At 39.9% G+C, this 23656-nt stretch overlaps 1 pseudogene; it reads left to right on the top strand.

Moving 5' to 3' along the window:
* Positions 1-5386: 5386 nt before the first annotated feature.
* Positions 5387-6395, top strand: LOC128661592 (DNA replication complex GINS protein PSF1-like; annotated as a pseudogene).
* The last annotated feature ends 17261 nt before the right edge of the window (positions 6396-23656 follow it).

Genomic DNA, 23656 nt, shown 5'->3' with positions numbered 1-23656 from the left:
GAACCCACACAAGGATTCGTATTTAAAGACCTGGAAGCTACATTACAGGGCTATGATCAGGAGGTGGACAATATATTATTAGAAAATGAGAACTCATTAGATGGCCTTTTCTTTCAAATGGATAAACTCAAAAGAAAGGACATTAAATTAGATTTGGACATAAAGACTTTCCTAATGTATAAACGACAGAAAAGGATCCCAAGAGGGTTAAGAATAAAGAAATTCCCCTCATTTTTTGTAACAGATGTGGACTTTATTAAAAAATGGAACTTGATATTGGATGCATGTTCCTTTGCACTAATAGACCTGCTAGTAGAATATAAGAAACAGCAAAGGAGAGAGTCCATCGATCACATTAAAACTGTGCAAAGAGATTTACAAGTTTTTCAGATAGACAAAGATTTTAAAACCTATGATAAGAAATTTGAAGATAACATGGCAAAGTTTACTAGGGAACTTTGGGCTTTCAAAAAACAGAAACTAGCCAGGGACAAAAGGGATTATGAATTTGATAAGGTCTATAGGTGGCAAAGTGCTGGGAGAGGTCAACGTCATATTAGTATGCATCAGAAAAGTAAGATGGATGCCCAATCAAAGAAAAACAAAAAAGTGCAGTTCGCAGAGACAGAATATGACGTTGACACCTCCGAGCAGGACTCAAGTGAGGAAGTAATGGAATTGGAAGGGATGTCAGTATTGGATGCACCACCAGAAGTTAGTGAAAGCATGTCAAAAAACGAGTCACGCACAGGGACAAAACCTACAAGAAAAAAACCAGAAGGGGTAGTAGGGGGAGAAACAAGCAGAAGGGGGGGCAGAGGAAGGTATCAGACACGAAACCAAATAAAGAAATATGCGTAAAAAACGTTGTAAATTTATCCAAATATGACTTAACAACAACAGAGGTAGAGGTACTGGGCCTAGGTTTAGGCTTCGCTCCCACAGCACATTTTGACCTGTTCAGCACCGTCCATGATGTAAATAAATTTGTAAGAAAATTAACTCTCAAGAATCATTTTTCAGACTCAAAGGATGGTGCTGATCAGGCCGACTTGGCACCCCCTCAGGTACCACCTATTAATAATAAAAACCAACTCCCCTTTAATGAACAATGCCTAATCTTAGACTTAACAACAATGCTAAATGAGAACTTAATGGAAGATGAAACCAGAATGACACCACCTATCTTTATACCAAGTATGAAAAAAGTACCTTTTACCCTGTTAATAGCAGAAGTAAATGTATAGATGTATTTCAGCGCACAGTTGAAAACAAATTAAAAGTTTTGTCAGAGAGTGTTACAAAAAGCAAAGGCTCCAAAGATAGACATAACTTGACTTTTGAACAACATGAGGCCCTAAAATAACTGGGGAATAACACAAACATTGTAATAAAAGAATCAGACAAGGGAGGAAATGTAGTGATCATGGATCGAGACTACTATGTCTCAGAGGCCCACAGACAGCTACATGATGAGGATGTATATGCTAAATTAACTTTTAACCCGACGAATAAATTTAAATTACAATTAGCTGACATCCTCACATTAGGTAGACAAGCTGGAGCCTTCAAAGAGTCATATTTTGATACACTACTTCCCTCAACTCCGTATACACCAATCTTTTATTTTGTTCCCAAATTACATAAGGACAGTAAAACCCCCCCAGGACGTCCTATCATATCGGGAGTGGGATCACTCCTTGAACCTCTATCAGAATTGGTTGATACATATCTCCAGCCACTGGTAGGAGAGCTAATGAGCTATGTTCAAGATTCTACACAGATATTGAATCAAATGAAAGACCTCCAGTGGCAGGACACATACCGTTTCATTACCATAGATGTTACATCTTTGTATACATCTATCCCACACCACCAGGGGTTAGCTGCTATATCATATTTCCTCAATAATCACTCTAATTATTCAGAGGATATTAAATATTTTTTGCTAACAGCGGTTGAATTTCTGCTTACTCACAATTTTTTTATGTTCGAGGGGGGCTGCTATCTCCAGAGGCATGGGACAGCCATGGGGGCTAAATTTGCCCCCTCCTATGCCAACCTTTTCATGGGTTGGTGGGAGGCTGCCCACGTCTATGGAGATGGCAACCCCCTTAAGGAACATATTATCTACTATGGAAGATATATAGATGACCTTCTGGTGGTGTGGGATGGAGATGTAGAGACAATGAATCAATTTATAAATAACATTAATACAAATAACATGAATTTAAAATTTACATACGATCAAAGTACAACCAAAATAGTATTTTTGGATTTAGAATTGCAGGCTGATACAAATACAAACATTGTCAATACCACCTTGTATAGGAAACCCATGGGGGGCAACACTATTCTAAATTTTAAATCAAGCCATCCTGGGCACGTTAAAAAAGCAATACCCATGGGACAGTATATATGGACAAAAAGGACCTGCTCAAACACTCAAATATATGAGGAGCAGAGCAACATATTGGACCAGAGACTTCTAAATAGGGGGTACCCAGAGAGTTTGCTCAGAAAGACCAAAGAGGAGGTAGACTCTATACCAAGAGATAACCTCTTAAGATATAAAAAAGTATCTGCTTAACAAAAGTCAGTAAGTGAAAACAAAATTGTGTTCAGTACTCCATATAGCCTTGAATATAATAAAATCTGTAACATCATAAGGGAATGTCTTCCCGTTTTAACCACAGATTCAAATTTAGAAAAAATAGCAACACAAGGTTGCAAATTTGTAGCTAGAAAAAGTAAGACCATTGGGAATATGATAGCTCCCTCAGATTTGCCGATTGATAGAAAGACAACATGGTTACCAAACAGACTTGGTTTTCATAAATGCAAAGCTGCACGATGTAAAACTTGTAATCATGTAACGGAGGGTACTACCTTTACTTCAACAGTAACCAAACGTATATATGACATCAGATATAGACTAAATTGTAAATCCACCCATGTAATTTACTTACTCACCTGTAGGGGGTGCCAAATCCAATATGTGAGTAAAACGAAACGTTTTCTAAGAGATAGAGCCCTTGAACATGTCAGAGATATAGAGGACCCTGATATTTTTACCCCAGTATCAAGACATTTTAAAACAGTCCATTCTGGAGAAGCCTCTCTTTTTATTCAGGCTATAGACTTTGTCCCCCCACATAAAAGAGGAGGTGATAGAATTTACAAACTTGATTATAAAGAAGCGAAATGGATCTTCTTATTGCACACTAGTTCCCCGACTGGCATAAACAAAGAAAGTGATGTGAATTTATTCATTTGAAATCTCCAAATAGACATAGATTTAATTGGGGTACAACACAATTAATATATGGGAATAATACAGCATTTAATTAATTAATTAATATATAAATGTATAAACATATATATCTCTTCACTGGTAGCCAGATAATTCATAAGTAATGAATTAAAACGACAGTGCCAAGTCCTTATGTTGTAGCAGATATTTATAACTCCAAAGAATTCAGCATTAATAATATGCATTTAAATACTGATAAATGTTCACCAATTACAGAAAGGTGAGACTAACATTAAGTATAATATATTATATTGTATTTTATTGTGTGTCCCTTTTTGCCCCTTCTACAGTGTATATTCACCTATGTATATAAAGGCATGATAGGGTTAATATGTTTTTTAAGTAATTAATTGTATAATTGATTTTTAACTGGTATAAGTAGGCCTCTGAAACGACAACATACAGCAGTGATCAAGTGTGGAGGAGCCACACGTAACATGTCTGCAGTTGTCGCCAGAGACCCTGGATTGCCTATGTGGAGCTGAGGCTCTTGTTGTTTTTACCTGTTTCCAATAAAGAATAGCTTTTTTATTACTACAAACGTTACCCTGGCTGCTTGCTTCTTCCTGTTCCTCTGTGAAGCCCGGAAGTTTTGGATACTGTGCAGCATTTGGTTAAGCGTCCTGGACATAGGTGCTTTCTCTGGGCTCCAGACGACGGAAGTAGAGATACTAGGAGAAGTTCTCATGCTGAAGACACGCTGCTACAGGTCACGGATTTCCCCGGTTAGGTAAGCGCCACTTTTCCGCTTCTCTGTTAATTGTAACTTAGGTTAGGATTTATTTTACAGGTAATTTTGTAATTATTTTAACTAGGTAGCTATTAAATAGTAAATAACTATTTAATAGCTATTGTATCTAGTTAAAATAAATACAAAGTTGCCTGTAAAATAAATATAAATCCTAAAATAGCTACAATATAATTATTCGTTATATTGTAGCTATATTAGGGTTTATTTTACAGGTAAGTATTTAGTTTTAAATAGGAATACTTTAGTTAATAAGATTTAATTTATTTCGTTAGAATAAAATTATATTTAACTTAGGGGGGTGTTAGGGTTAAACTTAGCTTTAGGGGTTAATACATTTATAAGAGTAGCAGCGAGGTCCGGTGGACAGATTAGGGATTAATACTTGAAGTTAGGTGGCGGCGATGTTAGGGAGGGCAGATTAGGGGTTAATACTATTTATTATAGGGTTTGCGAGGCGGGAGTGTGGCGGTTTAGGGGTTAATAACTTTATTAGAGTAGTGGCGAGGTCCGGTCGGCAGATTAGGGGTTAATAAGTGTAGGTAGGTAGCGGCGACTTTGGGGGGGGCAGATTAGGGGTTAATAAATATTATGTAGGTGTCGGCAATGTTAGGGGCAGCAGATTAGGGGTTCATAGGGATAATGTAGGTGGCAGCGGTGTGCAGTCGGCAGATTAGGGGTTAAAAAAAAATATTATAGTGGCGGTGATGTGGAGGGACCTCGGTTTAGGGGTACATAGGTAGTTTATGGGTGTTAGTGTACTTTAGAGCACAGTAGTTAAGAGCTTTATCAAATGGCGTTAGCTGTTAGCTGACTTTTTTCTGCGGCTGGAGTCATGTCGGTAGAGGGTCTACTGCTCACTTCAGCCAAGACTCTAAATACCGGCGTTAGGAAGATCCCATTGAAAAGATAGGATACGCAATTGGCGTAAGGGGATCTGCGGTATGGAAAAGTCGCGGCTTGAAAGTGAGTGTTAGACCCTTTCCTGGCTGACTCTAAATACCAGTGGGCGGCCAAAAGCAGTGTTAGGACCCCTTAACGCTGCTTTTGATGGCTAACGCAGAACTCTAAATCTAGGCGTATATTTTTCTTATGTTTATCTATTGCTTTTAAGTGCTGTCCAGAGCAATAAAGAATAAGATTAGCAAAATACTCATCTCTGTATCTTTAATAAAATCTAGATTTTTCCATCACAAAGTTAGGATAAACAGAATTTCCACCAGTGTCTGTCTAGGGTTAGTAAATCTAGCCCAATTATATAATAAGACTATAGCGAGTGCCAGAATCAAATGGAGACTAGTGCGCATAAAATCCAACCTTATAATATGTGTATGTCTAAATTGTATTCTTTTCTTAATTCCAACACTACTACTGAAATATTTTGTGAGAAAGTGATCAAGTTGATTCGGGAGCTCCACCTTGCTTCAGATGGACAGCTGCCCATATTTAATGAGAATGGAATAAGGAAGGCTCTTAAAGAAATGAAAGCTATATTTGAGCAGAACCAAGCTAAAGTTAATTAAGCAAAAACTGAAGGATAGTTACTTGTAGTCTGCTTAAAAATTGGTGATGTGTTGTTGCATATTTATATGACCAATAACCAAGAATCCATGCATTCTGGTTGGAATATGGCAGTGTTCTTCCAAATGCCTTGAACTTCCATTTATATGTAGAAGACACAGACTGGTTCAACTAGTCATTGCCTACATACATGTGATCGTTGGGGGTGAGGAAGATTTAGCTATAACTCAAGACATGAAGGGGCCGATTTATCAAGGGCCGAATGGTCCCTGATGCCCTTTTTTCTTCACGATCCTTCAGGCTCGCTGGAAACAGCAGTTATGAAGCAGCGATCTTAAGACCGCTGCTCTATAACTGGTCCGCTGCCTCTGAGACTGCGGTCTGCAATCCGCCCGATCCTATATGATTGGGTTGATTGACACCCCCTGGTAGCAGCTTATTTTTTTACATTAAAATAATGTAAATAATGTAAATAATAATATTGACCGCGAATCTGCAGGGGGCGGCATTGCACAAGCAGTTCACCAGAACTGCTTGTGCAATGTTAAATGCAGAAAGCTTAGGCTGTCAGCATTCAGCAATGTCTGTCGGACATGATACGCTGCAGCATATCATGTCGAACAGACAATGATAAATCGGACCGAAGCCTCCTAAAAGCTTTTTCACATATGTGTGTTGCTTAAGGGACTATGTTGGGTTTGAAATTGATCAGGGTACAACAATCCCTCTAAAGAAAAACAGCAAGCATTTTTGCAAAGGTGGAAATGTGAACAGTTAATCAGACAAGGAATTCTGGAGCACATATTTTCATAAAACATTGAAAAACTTGAACCTGTTTTTGACTGAAAATCATAAAATAAAATGCCCTTAAATGTTTTATTCATATTAATGATTGTATATATTTATATCTATTCTAAATATATATTTGTATCATATTTCTCCTGTATTCTTTTTTGAAAATAAAAGTACCATATTGAGGGTGTAAAAACTAAATCTTGACCCTAATATTTAAGTCCCTCAATAGCACTGTTTCCCTTATATCTTGTACTTTGGGGCCAAATTATCAAGCTCTGCATGAAGCCTGATCCCCCTATTTCTGCGCAAACCTTCAGGCTCGCCAGAAACAGTAGTTATGAAGCAGCGGTCTTAAGATTGTTGCTCCATAACTTGTCCGCCTGCTCTGAGGCTGTGGACATCAATCGGACTGATTGACACCCCCTGCTAGCGGCCTGCAGGGGGCGGCATTGCACAAGCAGTTTACCAGAATTTATCGATGTGTGGTGGATATGATACGCTACATCTTATCATGTCCGTCTGCACTTTAGTAAATCGGCCCCTTTGTCTCCAGATACTCTCTCTTCCAATTTGCTCTTCTCATGACTTCCTCCTTTTTTGTTACCTCCTCCCATTCCCTTCTACATAACCTCTCCTTAATGGCCCCTATTTTGTGGAACTCCACAAGACTCTCCCCTAGTTTGGAAGGTTTCAAGCGCTTCTTAAAAACTCTTTTGTTCCAGGATGCATGCAATGTACACTAAGAAAAAACATTTCTTACCTCAATTATCTTCTACCCTTACCCCTATACTCACATTTTCAACCTCTCCCTCAGCACTGGTATAGTTCCCTCATCTCTAAAACATGCACTGGTCACACTTATCCTTAAAAAACCTTCTCTCGATCCAACCTACCCATCCAACTACCGCCCTATTTCCCTACTCCATCTTGCCTTAAAGCTTCTGAAAAGCTAGTACATGCATGCCTATCCCATTTCCTTACATTACACTCACTCCTTGACCCACTGCAATCGGGATTTCGCCCCCATCACTACACAGAGACAGCAATCGTTAAGGTTACCAAAGACCTACTCACAGCAAAATCCAAAGGCCGCTTCTCTCTGCTTATCCTCCTTGATCTGTCTATCGCCTTTGATACTGTTGACCACCCTCTTTTGCTCCAAACCCTCCAATCCTTCGGCATGTGTGACACAGCCCTCACGTGGTTCTCTTCCTACCTGTCTAACTGGTACCTTTACTGTAGCCTTCTCTGGGGCTTCCTCTGCCCTGTTACCACTTTCTGTTGGGGTACCACAAGGCTCTGTCCTCGGTCTCCTTCTCTTCTTTATCTACAAGTCATCATTAGGTTCCCTAATAAAGTCCCAGGGGTTTCAAAATCATTTGTATGCCAAAGACACTCAAATCTACATCTCTGCTCAGACCTATGTCCTTCCTTGCTAACCCGTGTCACTAACTGTCTTTCTCACATCTCTTCCTGGATGTTCTCTCACTACCTTAAGCTAAATCTCTCCAAAACTGAGCTCCTTATTTTCCCGCCGTCTAAAATCTCTACCCCCATATCTCTATAACTGTCGACAACTCCATCATTACCCCTATCCCGCATGCCTGATGTCTTGGGGTCACACTTGACTCAGATCTTTCTTTGGCTCCTCACATTCAGGCCTTGGCTAAATCCTGCCGCTTCCACCTTAAAAACATCTCTAAAATTAAACATTTCCTTACACAAGACACAAAAAAGATCTTAATCCACTCTATTATCCTTTCCTGCCTTGACTATTGCACCTCCGTCCTCTCTGGTCTCCCTAGCTGCCGTCTAGCTCCTTTACAATCCTCTGCCAGGCTCATCTTCCTTACACGTCACTCTTCATCTGCTGCACCTCTCTGCCAATCCCTTCACTGGCTTCCTCTTGCCTCCAGGATTAAACACAAAATTCTGACTCTGACATACAAAGCCCTCAACTGCACTGCTCCCCTCTATATCTTTGACCTTGTCTCAAGATACTCTCCCTCTGGTCCCCTTCACTCACAACCTTCTACTCTCCTCCTCTCTTGTTACCTCCTCACATTTCCATTTACAGGACTTCTCCAGACTGGCTACCATCTTGTGGATCCCTCTGCCTCACTCCACAAGACTCTAGTTTTTGAAAGCTTTGAACTGTTTTTGAAGCACTCCCTTAAGACTCTTCTGTTCAGGGATAAATACAACCCACACTAACCTTTCCTATACCACTTCCTCTCCTCCATTGCTATCCACCATGAACCTCCTTAGATTGTAAGCCTAAGAGCCCAACTGCTTGCAGATCACATTCACAAGAGCTGACTGAAACTGTGTGACTCTAGGCAGGGCCCTCTACCCATTTGATCCCAATAATTGCTACCTTGTATACCGCCTATGTTTATAGCACTGCGGAATCTGTTGGCACTCTTCAAATAACCGATAATAATAATAACAAATATAGTGGCAAACAGCAATAGAGGTGGTCAAGCGCATCACCTTTGCAATGGCATACAAGCAGCTAAGTCACAATATTTTTTTATATTTCTTACATAAGCAGTTGGAATTAAAAGACATTTTTGAAATGTTTGTGTTTTTCAAGATGGCTGCCACACCATATGGCCAATACTTTCAACATGAACAGATGTAACTCTATGTCACAATATATGGTAAATTGGTAATACAGCAAATTTCACAGCTTTAACATAAGTGGTTGGAAAGAAAAAACATTTTCAAAATTTTTGAATAAACCAATATGGCTGCCACAGCTTTTGGCCAATGCCTTCAACATGAACAACTGTGACTCTAGGTCACAATATACGGTTATACAGCAAGTTTCACAATTCTAACATAAGCGGTTGCGTAAAACAAAATGGCTGCCAGATCATATGATATACAGCACAATGGTTCTCACCGTAGATGTCAATAAACATGGCAAAAATAAAGCATTTTTGTAAAATGGTTTTTGTTTTATTATTAATTAAAAAGTATTGTTAAGCATTTTATTATTTTGAATAACTATTTTTTTCTTTATTTTTACTTTTTTATTTTTTGTAGCTTGGGGGTTTCATTTTTAACACACAGAGAGCAGTCTGTGTGTTAAAAATGAAACCCCCCAAGCTACAAAAAATAAAAAAGTAAAAATACAGACAAAAATAAACAAAGCTATTCAAAATAATAAAATTAAACATAAACTAATACCCCTATAAAAATAAAAAATCCCCCCAAAATAAAAACACCCCAAAATCTAATACTAAACTAATATAGCCCAATAGCCCTTAAAAGGGTTTTTTTTGTAGGGCATTGCCCTAAAGAAATCAGTTATTTTACATTAAAAATAAACAAAGTCCCCCCTAACAGTAAAACCCCCACCCACCAAACCCCCCAAAATAAAAAAAAACAATCTCTAATAAAACTAAACTACCCATTGCCCCAAAAGGGGCATTTTTATGGACATTGCCCTTAAAAGGGCATTCAGCTCTTTTTCGCTGGCCTTAAAAGGGCATTCAGCTCTTTTGCAATTTGCCCAAAAAAACCCTAATCTAAAAAAACAAACCCCCCCCAAAAATTTTAAAATAACCTAACACTAAAGCCCCAAATAGGTACTCATGGTTTCAGAAGTCTGGCGGAGAAGGTCTTCTTCCAGGCCGGTCTATCATCTTCATCCACAGCTAAGGTGGCACGGAGCAGAGGTCCGGAGCATTCTTCCCAGATGTTGCAATCCTCTGCGGTGGTCATCTGTGTCGGCAGCGGCGGTCCTCGGCGTGGATGCTCGTCTTCATCCGATTTCCGGTGTATACTGAATATTGAATGCAAGGTACCTCAATCAATTTGGGTTACCTTGCATTCCTATTGGCTAAATTTTTCAAAACAGCCAATAGAATTCGAGCTACTAAAATCCTATTGGCTGTTCAAATCAGCCAATAAGATTGTATTGGCTGATTTTGAAAATGTCTGCCAATAGGAATTCAAGGTACCCCAATAAATATAGGGTACCTTGAATTCAATCATCAGTGGGTGGCGGATGATCGCATGAAAAGGAACCTCCATGCCTTTGCTGAGGACCGCCACCGCCGAGGAGCACCACCGCTGCCGATGAATGCCGCCGAGGATTGCCACTTCTGAGAAGACCGCTCTGGACCTCAGCTCCGTGCCGCCTTCTCTTTGAATGAAGATAATGGACCCGCCTGGAAAAAGACCTTTTTCGCTGGACTTCTGAAACCGTGAGTACCTATTTGGGGCTTTCGTGTTAATTTTTTTGACATTTTTTTTTTTTAGATTAGGGTTTTTTTTGGGGCAAATTATAAAAGAGCTGAATGCCCTCTTAAGGGCAATGTCCATGCAAATGCCCCTTTAGGGGCAATGGGTAGTTTAGGATTATTAGTGTTAGTTTTTTATTTTTTGGGGGGTTTGGTAGGTGAGGGGGTTTACTCTTAGGGGGGGACTTGGTTTATTTGTAATGTAAAAGAGCTGATTTCTTTAGGGCAATGCCCTACAAAAAGCCCTTGTAAGGACTATTGGTAGTTTAGCATTAGATTAGGTGGGGGAGTTTTGGGGGGCGTTTTTTTATTTTCATAGTTATTAGGTTTAATTTTTTTTGGATAGTGTTGCTTATTATTTTTTGTAATGTTAGCGTTTTTTTATTTTCTGTAATTAGATTAATGTAATGTAATTTTTTTTTATTTTTTTTATAATGTAGTAATTTTTTTATTGTAATTAAGGGGTTTATTTAGGGGGTGTTAGGTTTGGGGGCTTAGTCATTAAATTAGTTTTTTGCATTGTGGGGGTTGGCGGTGTAGGAGTTAAAAGGTAAATTAGGTTTAATGTGTTGTGGGGTTGGCAGATTAGGGGTTAATAGATTTATTAGGTAGTTTGCGATGTTAGGGTTTGCAGATTTAAGGGTTAATAATTTTATTAGGTAGTTGGGGGTTTTTCTTAATACTTTGTGCCGGCAATTAGTTTATATTTTTGTTAATACTTAGTACAGGCGTTTCTTTGTTTTTTTTAATACTTATTGTGTGCAGTTAGGTTTTGTTTTTTATACTTATTGCGGGCGGTTTTGTTTTTTTCTAATGCTCCGTTTGTCTTCGCTGCATCCCGGTGGATTCCGAAAATGGCAGGGTGGTGAAAGAATCCACTAATAGGTTAGGAAGTTTATTGCAGTCAGCTAATGGCTGTTTAATGGTTAAATAGTGTAGGGTTAGTTTGCGGTGGTGGGTTTTGTCAGTTTAGGGGTACATAGGTATATTAATTAGGCTAGTTGCTATATATTACAAAGGGATTGTTTACTTTATATCACCAATGTCGGTGGCGATGCTGGGTGGAATATATCGAAAGTATTGTTGCCCATTTAAATGTATAGTTAAACGCCTCTCGCCAATGCAGCCTGTTAACTAGATGTCGGCAGCTTTAGATATTTTGCTGGCTTGCTCTAAATTGCGACGGATCCCTTTGGAATATATAGCCACATCACAAGACTTTTGATCATCAGGGCCTGAGAGATTTCACATAATACAGGTTTTAGTGGAAAAAATATTGCAACCTTGCAATAGTATTTGCACTTCTAGCAGTAACGATTGCGCTCCATGTATAACAAGCAGTTATGGCATCCTGGGAGAAGTTGTTTGCTGATTATAATGAACATTAGTTTTGTCTGAAGTAAAAGCTTGCTCTTACTCCTTTTTAATTTTGCTAAGCATTTGTGCTGTGCCATTACTAAGCCCAGTCTTGCATATATAGTTAAATATATACTTGTTTTCCCATCTTTTGTGTCTTATTGAAAATCTTATTTATTGCAGATGAAAAGGTCTGATCAGATGCTTGTTGAAGCCATGAAAAATGGATTTGCCCATACTAAAAGGTAGGTGAGGCATAGGTTGGTTTCTTAAAGGGATAGGGAAGTCACAATTTAATTTGCATGATTCAGATAGAGCATGTAATGTTAAAACATTGTTATGTTTATGTCTATTATGAAACACACTTTGTTCTCTTGGTAGCCTTTGTTCGAGAAGCATATGTACATATCCTCAGCAGGAATAATACTCTACTTAGAGCTAGAAGGTGATTGATGGCTATACACATTTGTATCTGGTCTATGGGACCTATTTATCAAAGTGTCAACTGTGCTGCATTCGCCGGCACCAATACGCTCGCCTAACATCGCCTAACATCGCGGCCACGGACTTGAATACGCTTTCCATAGTTACCAAAAAAACTGTCAAAAAGCCGCACACCAAGGAAGGGGGCGATAAGCAGCGGACTGTTGTTACAGTCATCGATCTCGCTGCTCTTCGGCTTTTCCCAGCTTTATTTGTATCCTGTCACTAAACACCGCCACTATACTTAACTGTTTAACCCCTATCCCGCCGCTCCCCGACCCCGCCGCAACTAAATAAAGTTATTAACCCCTAAACCGCCAGCCCCCCACATCGCCATAAACTAAATTAAACTATTAACCCCTAAACCTAACAACCCGCTAACTTTATATTAAATATTAACTAATGCCTATCTTATAATAAATTTAAACTTACCTTTAGATTTAAATTAAACAATATTAAACTATTAATTACCCTACCCTAACTATTATAATAAAATTACATTAAACTATATTAAATTAATAATTAATCTAACCTAACTATTATACTAAAATTATATTAAACTATATTAAAATAAAAATTAATCTAACCTAACTTTTAGCCTACAATTACATTAAACTATATTAAATTAATAATTAATCTTCCCTAACTTTTATACTAAAATTACATTAAACTACTAATTAAAATAACTATATTATATATTTAAACACCTAACCCTACTCAAATAATTTAAATATACACTTAAAAATTACTAAGTTACACAAAACTAACAACTAAGTTACAAAAAATAACAAACACTAAGTTAAACAAAAAAATATCAGCCAATCGGAATCTAAGGGACGCCATCTTGGATGACGTCATTTAAAGGAACCTTCATTCGCCGATAGTCGTCGGAAAGAAGAGGATGCTCCTTTTTTATTTTTTGTAATTTAGTGTTTCTTTTTTTGTGTAACTTAGTGTTTGTTATTTTTGGTTACTTAGTTGTTAGTTTATTGTAACTTAGTAATTTTTTAGTGTAGATTTAAATTATTTGAGTAGGGATAGGTGTTTAAATATATAATATAGATAATTTAATTTGTAGTTTTATGTAATTTTAGTATAAAAGTTAGGTTATTTTATTTTTTATTTTAATATAGTTTAATATAATTTTAGTATAATGGTTAGGGTAGGTTAATTATTCATTTAATATAGTTTAATGTAATTTTAGAATAATAGTTAGGGTAGGTTAATTATTAGTTTAATATAGTTTAATGTGATTTTAGTATAATAGTTAGGGTAGATTAATTATTAGTTTAATATAGTTTAATGTAATTTTAGTATAATAGGGTAGATTAATTATTAGTTTAATATAGTTTAATTTAATTTTTGTATAATAGTTAGGGTAGGTTAATTAATAGTTTAATATAGTTTCATTTAATTTTAAAGGTAAGTTTAAATTTATTATAAGATAGGGATGAGTTTATATTTAATATAAAGTTAGGGGGTTGTTAGGTTTAGGGGTTAATAGTTTAATTTAGTTTATAGCGATGTGGGGGGCTGGCAGTTTAGGGGTTAATAACTTTATTAGAGTGGCAGTGGGCTCTGGGAGCAATGGTTTAGGGATTAATAATTTTATGTAGGTGGCGGTGGTGTTGGGGTGGCAGATTAGGGGTTAATAAGTATGATGTAGGTGTCGGGGCGGCATATTAGGGGTTAATAAGTATAATGTAGGTGGCGGCGGTGTAGGGTGCGGCAGATTAGGGGTGTTTAGACTCGGGGTATATGTTAGGGTGTTAGGTGTAAACATTACTTTTATTCTCCCATAGGAATCAATGGGATATCTGGCAGCATTGAACATAAGATTTCGCTGCTTTCAGACTCCCATTGATTCCTATGGCATCTGCCGCCTCCAGGGCGGCGGATTGAAAACCAGGTATGCTGGGCCGGAATAGTGGCGAGCGTACCTGGTAGATTTTTGTTAACTTTCGAAAGCAATCAGATAGTGCCGAATTTGCATTCGGAACATCTGTAATGACGTAAGCATTGATCTGTGTCGGACTGAGACCGGCGGATCGTATGTTACGTCACAAAATTCTACTTTTGCCGGTCTGTAGGCTTTGATAAATAAGGCGAATCAAGCTCTCCACAATTACGCTGCAGAATTCCAGCATATTTGCGGTTGACGGCTTGATAAATAGGCCCCATTGGCTCACCAAATATACTCAGCTAGGTTTTAGTAGTGATGCTCTGGAGCTGATTTTAACTGTGTGTTTAATCCCTTTTGCAGGGGTTAAATGCGGAGGTATATGCAAGCAAAAGTGCAATATTGCTAGGCCTTATTATATCCCTTTAAGGCTTATTGTTCTGTTTTTCTTTCAGTCCTTATCTTAAAGACAGTTTTTAATCTTCTGATAGCCATGTGCATATTAAAATATGTGAAATGCGGGGGGCGGAGTTAGTCAGCAAGCTGAACGGACGTCCAAAGCTGCTGCTCCGCTAGCAAAGCCACATAAAGTTAGCAAAAACATGGGATATTTGGCCATTTAGGTTACCTTCAATCGACCAACTAGAGAGGTCACCTGCTAGACTGCCCAAAGGGATAGCAAACTGTCAGCACGGCTCGAGGGGAGCATTGGCTATGGGGTCCATAGCTGGGCAGACGAGGTGCCTTCTCAACTTGGCGGCTACATTGAGCCTCACAGCCAAACTGTCCAGGGCACACCTGCAGATAGGGCAGCTACTTTGTCCTAAGCTGCAGAGATGACACCGAGTGGCGGTGGGGCCTGTGCCAACCACGTGGTGACAGGACAGAGCCAGAGGAGGCCACACACTCTACCACAACCAAAGTTGAGTATACAGGGGCCCCAGTAGTACAGTTTGGGCACACAGCCAGACACCCGGTATTGGGACCGCTACAGGGCGGGCCTGCTCACTTCTGGTGCAAACCGCCATCTTAGCTTTTAATTAAGGGAGCTTACGCCACAGATACAGAGTGCTGGATTTGCTCTGAAGGCCTGTAAAGGGGCAAGAGGCTTCTAGAACTGAGCGGTGGGGACACTTTTATGTAAAGGGAGAGACACTCACTGAAATATAGCCCTGTAAGTTCCCTCAATACATGCTGCAGCATCTGCACATTAGAAAGAGGCCCACGGGACTGGTTAGGGGTATTATCATGCTGAGCTCTGTCAGATATCTGCCATTAGCAGAACAGGGAGAGGGCCCTAGCTGTGATACAGAAGTCTAACCCACTAGTCCTTAGAATCTGAGGCAGGAGCCAGGCCTAGCCAGATAGGTCATTACCAAGTTCATTTACAAAAAGTACTTGTGTGTAGGAAGTTAAACAACTAGAGACTAGCTTACTGTTACAGTGCCTATACACCTTGTGCTGACTATCCAAAAACTCTGTCTTACCCACAAGCATTCAACTAAGGTGACTTGGTGGAGGATCCCTAACCTCTCTCAGGCACATCCACCCTGGCACTAGGGGGTAATACCTAACAATCTACCCCTCAGCACCCTGTATGGGTACATCTTTCTAAGAGAAGTCAGTCTTCATAATAACTGCAGCAGATTTTCTTAAAAGTGGCCTTGGCATTCCATAGCATTTAATTACCACTTAAAAGCCTGATCCCCCGCCAGTCCCCACGCTCAAAACAGCATACTTCAGCATAGATAAGGTTCTCTACAAGACATACTTGCTTTACCAAATATATAATTTCTCACGAGTTCAAGCGAAAGCAGAAATCCCACTCCACTCCCAAAAAAACAGTAGTGGATCACGTCCAGCGCCTGTCAAGAATGACCCGCACAGTCTCAGATGAAGAAGGCTCGGACACGGGTAGCCTCTCAGATGCCCAGCTGAGCACAAAGTTATCCTAACAGATCTCTCACCTCCCATCATCTGATAGTCTCTCCAACAACATGACGGACTCCATCAAATCGCTATTAGCCTCCCACCATGAGTCCCTGTCAAGAAAATGTGACAGATCCCATGCTGACTTAAAGAGGGATACTGGTATTATTGGAGAGCATACAGAGGCACTGGAATGCAAACAAGAGGATCTGATGATAGATCATACCAATCTTTTAAGCTACTCACAGACTCTGGCTAGCCAAATCTCAGACCTGAAACTGTCCGATCTCGAAGATACACGTCAAAGGGGTCCCAGAGACAGTTCTACCTCAAGACCTAGAGACTTATCTGCAAGACCTCTTCAGGGTGGTTCTACTATTGGCAACAAAAACCTTATTGATAGAGCCCATCAGGCGTTAAGACCAAGATCAGCTGATGAGGGGAGGCCAAGAGATGTAATCGCCAGGCTCCACTATTATACCTTCCGTGAAAAATTACTCAGAGCCTTGGCTAAAGGTAAGGACTTGCCTGTTATTTGTTGAGCTCTAAGTCTACCCAGACCTTTCACCACACACACTCCAGCTCTGCAAGCACTACCAACCATACACCAAATTAATGAGAGATAAGAGCCTCAAATACAGATGGGGGTTTCCAATGAGGCTTTTTATAACAAGAGAAGGCCAACAATACACTGTCTCCACCCCACAACAAGCAAGAGAACTGCTTCAGAGGTGAGAGTATCTTCCATCAGACCCTGAAGGATCCTCTACAAGCACCACTACAGGCGGTGAACTGAGGGCATCAGCGGCAGCATGGAGGCCGCTGCCACAAAGATCTACTACTACCACTACTAAAACCCTTCCGGGGTCCATAGACCCTAATCTTACTGAGACAAGATAGAGAACCTTCCAGCAGATACACTGTATTCCCTTACAGAGGACAAATTACTTCTCTGTAGTTGGTCAACCATGTTACCCTCGGAAAGGACCTGAGAGAACAGATGAAGATGGGTGAGAACAGCAATATTTGAAAAGTGACTGATACACCTGAGACTTAGATAGTTGTTAGAGCAACTAGATATAAGTTAGAGAGATTATCTGTTATGGATGTAACTGTTTGAAATGTTAATCAGAATGGCGTTTCTGTGTGGAATTTTTAGCTGAATGTAACTTAAGAGTTAGTTGGTTCTCCCTCTCTCTGGGATTTAAGATTTTAAGAGGGTATCCCAAGAGTTAACAAAAGCTCACCATCTTATCCAATAGCTAGTGGGTCATGCTAGGGTGGGTACATATCGCAGTCAATATCAGATTAATTAAATGTTCCAAAGGGAGATACTTACTGGAGGTTACTAGGGATACCAGAGGGAGTTAAAAACTATCTTCATATTAAGCAGGTAGTACTGGGCCACAACCTACTAAAAAAAAAATAGCGAACCCGCACATCTCCGTGCTATGTTTTCCTGCAGAAACAGCAGTAATAGTTGCGAAATACTCACTAGACCAGAATATCGTACACTTAGTTAACTACCCGTACCCTTGCGGGAAGGATATCATGATTTGTCTGGGACTAGGTGAACTGCTTTTTAGTATAAGAAGCCCTAGCTTATACATCAAAATACAAACAAAACAAAAAAAAACCCCACTATGCATGGATACACTAGTGTCATACTTTTGTTCAGATTTAATTGTGGAACCCGCTAGAGATAGTTGTCAAATGTTTTGTATTCAATTGTTCTGTTTGGGTTAAATAGCCCTGTTTAATGTTTATGTTACAGTATGCTATATTATTATGTTATATGACTGGCGGGAGCAAGGCTCCTCTCTGCTAATCTCCCCCCCCCAATAATTCAGTTGTGTTCCTCTGGGTAAATCCCTGACGGAACACTCATTGCGAAAGTGTATATCACTTTTTAATAGTCTCTGAGACCACCTTGAGATACTCATATACCTAACTCTTTGCACCAAGCTCATACGAGATTTTTCAATCACTTTCTATAAGCCCTTCATAGATCTCTCTCCCCCCTCCCCTGATCACCTAACCGATAACATGAACCCAATCAGAATGGCCCACACTTAATACCCAGGGTTTGAACTCCCCTATGAAACAAAACCTCCTATTACACTACCTCCTAACGCACAAGATACACTTGACGTTTCTTCAAGAGACACACTGGACGGGGGGTTCCCAAGGCTTCAAGATCTCTCAATACTACACAATTTGTGAGTTAACCTCTCATGTTAAGGAAAAAAAAAGGGGGTGGCTATCCTGAGTAGTAGGGACCTAATATATAAGCCAGAATATATTGAGAGGGAGGAAGAAGGTCGCTTCCTCATAGTTGTATGTATCCTAGATGATGTTCTATTTACATTAGTTGCAGTCTACAGCCGAACACTAAGCAATTACCCTTTCTATGCAAATTCTTGAACCGCATTGATCATCTCAAAAGAGGGTACTTGATAATCAGGGAATACTTAAACTTAGTATGAGACCCAACACAGGACAAGCAATCTACTCTGACATCACAAACTGACAGAAATATATCCTCGACCTCCAATGCCTTCCACAAACTTATGTTTCAACATAACCTGTATGACATCTGGAGGTGTCTGTCACCCTCAGAGAAAGATTTTACACACTACTCTAAGGCCCACAACTTTTATTTTAAGGATAGATTACCTATTATGTGACTCGTGGACATTGGATAGTTTTAATAACCCTAGAATTAAGATGTGCACCTGGTCAGACCATGATACGGTCTGCATAGACTTCTCTTTGTTACAGTCAGTGATGGTTAGACCCCCTTGGAGGCTCCCTGAGCAGTGTTTATCAGAAACAGAAATCCCTGAACTCATTGAGACTATACAGGAGTTTCTATGGCACAACAATGTACGGAACACAAGTATAGACATAGTATGGGCAGCCCTGAAAGCTTACCTTTGAGGGCACTTCGTCAAAAAAATAGCAAGATCCCGTAGGGCGGGGAGACATCCCCTAGCTAAGCTCTACTAAGACCTCTGCACGCTTGAGACATCTAATAAGTTGAACCCCAGACCTTTAATAGCAGATATGACTTATTAGAGAGGAAATCTCTAGACGGGAAACCCAAAGGGTGCAGGAGAACCTGCATAGGCTTCGACAAATATATTACAGTAAAGGGAACAGAGCGGATAAGCTCCTAGCCCATAAACTTCGCAAGCACACGCAGCAGCAAAGGATAGCTCTAATTAAAATGCCCAGAGGTCTGGCCCACTCACCAAGAGAAATAGGTGAAGCGTTTGCAGACTATTAATGCTCCCTGTACACCATAGGCGAAGTAGAGACAACCGCTAGGGTAAATCCCAGCACCATGCAAAAATTCTTAGAGAGGCTTAACTTACCCATGCTGTCTGCAGAGGCTAGAAATGAGCTGGAAAGCCCATTCACTTTAGAAGAGATAAAAGCTGTAATAGACAATCTTACGCCTGGTAAAGTCCTGGGACCAGATGGGTTCACAGTCACCTTTTATCAAACTCTGTAATCAATTATATCCCCGCCCCTACTCAAACTATTTCCAAGTGTAGCCAATAGAGGTAACTTTATCCCAGAGTACCTAGAAGCAAGCATTATCACCATACACAAGGAGGGGAAGGACCTGTCGCTCTGTTCTAAACCCGGAACCAGTGGTTTAAGGATATGATCCACATATTCTGATAATTTCATGGTCAATCCTCCCATCCCCGACACTATCGGTCTCCCCTTTGGGTTAACTAACCCCTTATGAATTTTGGGGAGGTGATAAAAAATTGGCAGTACTCGATTTATCACTTCTAAATATTTGTATTCAATGCTATTCAATATGCTTCTCTCTCTCTCCCTTCCGAGATTAATCTCTTATATTCTTCCAGGAAATCGTAGGTCAGATTCTTGCCTAAAACCTTATAGGTTGTGTCATCTCTCAATAGTCTTAGTGCTTCAGCTACATAGCTACATATTCTTGTCTATCTTTTACAACGATTCCCCCACCTTTTCGGCACTATGAACCACTATAGAGCTATCATCCTCCAATGCCTTCAATGCTCTTTGTTCCCCCCGGAGAGATTCTTTGAATTAGTTATGCCACTCCTCCTCTACGTCCTCATCTCCGTTTCCTAGCCCTCTTTTCGGTCTCCTGTTTTTGCCAAAGTAAAGGAAGTTGCCTAATAATTATGCACACCTGATATAGGATGTTGATGTCATTAGACCACACCCCTTCTCATTACAGAAATGCACATCACCTAATATGCTTAATTGGTAGTAGGCTTTCGAGCCTATACAGCTTGGAGTAAGACAACATGCATAAAGACGATGATGTGGTCAAAATACTCATTTGCCTAATAATTCTGCACTCCCTGTATTGTCATTGTTTGTCCTATTCTTACTTTTGTTATTTTTGTTATAGTTCTTATTTTTATTATTATTTTTGTAATTGTTGTTATTCGATTTCTTTTATTGTTTTGGTTCGCTTTTAATATGATACCTTTTATTATCATACATTATCCCTTCATTTTCTGAAGGTTGTCTTTCTATAGAGCCACCCTCTTCTGTTGTGTTGTTACCACTATCATATAGTAAACTATTCAGTTTCTCTTTCTTACTTTTAATCATCTCTAACTCAAATTGTTTAATGGATGCTCTATTGCTCTCATCTAATTCTTTGTACAATACATCATCCCTATGCTCATTTAATACTGTCTCTATTTGGGTTATTTCATTGATCAATTTACTTACTTTTTTATCCCTGTATCTCTTCAAAATTGAAAAAAACTTCTTGGAGGGGGGGGGGGGGGGTCGGTTGGCCAAACTCAGGCAGCGTGAGACCTACTGAATCCATAGGTTGTGTGCCATGGAACCAGTAGGTCTAAATAGAGACATTTATTTGGCTGCTTTCAGAGAGGAATAGATGAAATAGGGCAGAGTAAATATATATAATTGAGGGACATACCATTTAAACCAACTATTATATACAATGTCTAATAGGATGTACCCTATAGAAGAAGTGATCCCCTTTTGAAATAACCATATCTCCCCAGACAATGTGGTGTTTTTTAAGTGTTTTTCTAAGGGTTGTTATATGAGGGGTTTTTTTAAGAATTTTTAAGAACTGTTTCCTAAGTTTTTATACTTAATTTTTGTAACTGAGTTTTTTAGTGAATTTTAACTATTTTAATTGATGAAATTGCGTGACTGTTTCATTAATTATATTTTTGTTTTTGTTTTTAATTATACTCTATGAGGCCTATTTATCAAGCTCCAAATGGAGCTTGAGGGCCCGTGTTTCTGGCGAGTCTTCAGACTCGCCAGAAACAGCAGTTATGAAGCAGCGGTCTAAAGACCGCTGCTCCATAACCCTGTCCGCCTGCTCTGAGCAGACGGACAGAGATCACCACAATTCAACCCGATCGAGTACAATTGGGTTGATTGACACCCCCCTGCTGGCGGCCCATTGGCCGCAAGTCTGCAGGGGGTGGCGTTGCACAGCAGCTCTTGTTAGCTGCTGGTGCAATGCTGAATATGGGGAGCGTATTGCTCTCCGCATTCAGCGATGTCTGACGGACCTGATCCGCACTGTCGGATCAGGTCCGACAGACATTTGATAAATAGGCCTCTATATTTTTATGTATTTACTTAACTATATATGTATGCACTAGTATTTCTGTTGGATATGAAATTGTTAGCATCTATAGGAAATAGAAGATGAAATCCACACCATAGGAAGAGGTGCTAGTAAGAGGTTTATGTATTTTTATGTCAATGGATTTAGAGTTGTAAGTAGTTTTTTTTATGTCATAGTCCCACATATGTGCGATTCAACTTTATTGTAAATAGAGCCGAGAGTGACTTTAAGGGGCTCGCTATGTAGCACTAACACAATTAGTATGTTATGTCATATTGACTGAGCAGCATTGAAGATATTGCACTAACTATACTATCACGTCACAATCACATACTGTCTATGGATAAATAGAGGGAGACAAGAATAGTGGGCATAGCCTCTGATGAAGCAGGAGGAATCCCGTGAAATGTGTAAGGCCACGCCCACATAGATGTACTGTTATGTCAGATCTCTAACTGGTTGGTGAGGAACCGTTGTTGGCAACACAGGTTTGCCATTCTGGATGAGGGACCTGCTCTGGGGAAATAGATCTCACTTGGATATTGCTCAATTTGTTATCTGACAGCTGCAATTGCAGACAGGAAGGTCTGGGGATACAAGGAGTGTTCCAGCACAGAGTAGGAGTCATCTGTACCTACGCTTCACACATAATTTATTATTATTATTATTGGTTATTTGTAGAGCGCCAACAGATTCCGCAGCGCTATTAACAAAGACGGAGTACAACAAAACAATTATAGGGATCAAATGGGTAGAGGGCCCTGCCAAGAGTTGCACTGTTGTAGTCAGCTCTTGAGAAGGTGATCAACAAACAGCTGGACTCTTAGGCTTACATGCTAAGGGGGTTCAGGGGATAGCAATGGAGGAGAGGAAGTGGTATAAAGAAAGGTTAGCGTAGGTTGTATGCATCCCTGAACAGTAGAGTCTTTAGGGAGCACTTGAAGCTTTTAAAACTAGAAGAGAGTCTTGTGGAGTGAGGCAGAGAGTTCCACAATATGGGAGCCAGTCTGGAGAAGTCCTGTAAATGGGAGTGTGATGAGGTGACAAGAGATGAGGAGAGTAGGAGGTCGTGAGCAGAGCGAAGGGGACGGGAGGGAGAGTATCTGGAGACAAGGTCTTAGATATAAGAGGGAGCAGTGCAGTTGAGGGCTTTGTATGTCAGAATGAGAATTTTGTGTTTGATCCTAGAGGCAAGAGGAAGCCAGTGAAGAGATTGGCAGAGAGGTGCAGCAGATGAAGAGCGACGTGTAAGGAAGATGAGTCTGGTAGAGGCATTCATTATGGATTGTAAAGGAGCTAGGCGGTATGTGGGGAGACCAGAGAGGACAGAGTTGCAGTAATCGAGGCGGGAGAGAATGAGAGAGTGGATTCAAATCTTAGTTGTGTCTTGTGTAAGGAAGTGTCTAATTTTAGAGATGTTTTTAAGGTGGAAGCGGCAGGCTTTAGCCAATGACTGAATGTGAGGAGTGAAAGAAAGTGAGTCAAATGTGACCCCGAGACATTGAGCATGCGGGGTAGGGGTAATGATGGAGTTGTCGACAGTTATAGAGAGATTGGGGGTGGAAAGTTTAGAAGAAGGGGGGAAAATAAGGAGCTCAGTTTTGGAGAGATTTAGCTTGAGGTAGTGAGAGGACATCCAGTTGGAGATGTGAGAAAGACAGTTAGTGACACGGGTTAGCAAGGAAGGAGAAAGGTCTGGTGCAGAGAAGTAGATTTGGGTGTCATC

This window comes from Bombina bombina, chromosome 5, assembly GCF_027579735.1.
Source record: "Bombina bombina isolate aBomBom1 chromosome 5, aBomBom1.pri, whole genome shotgun sequence".
Taxonomy (NCBI): domain Eukaryota; kingdom Metazoa; phylum Chordata; class Amphibia; order Anura; family Bombinatoridae; genus Bombina; species Bombina bombina.
This window is presented reverse-complemented; position numbering and strand designations above follow the sequence as displayed.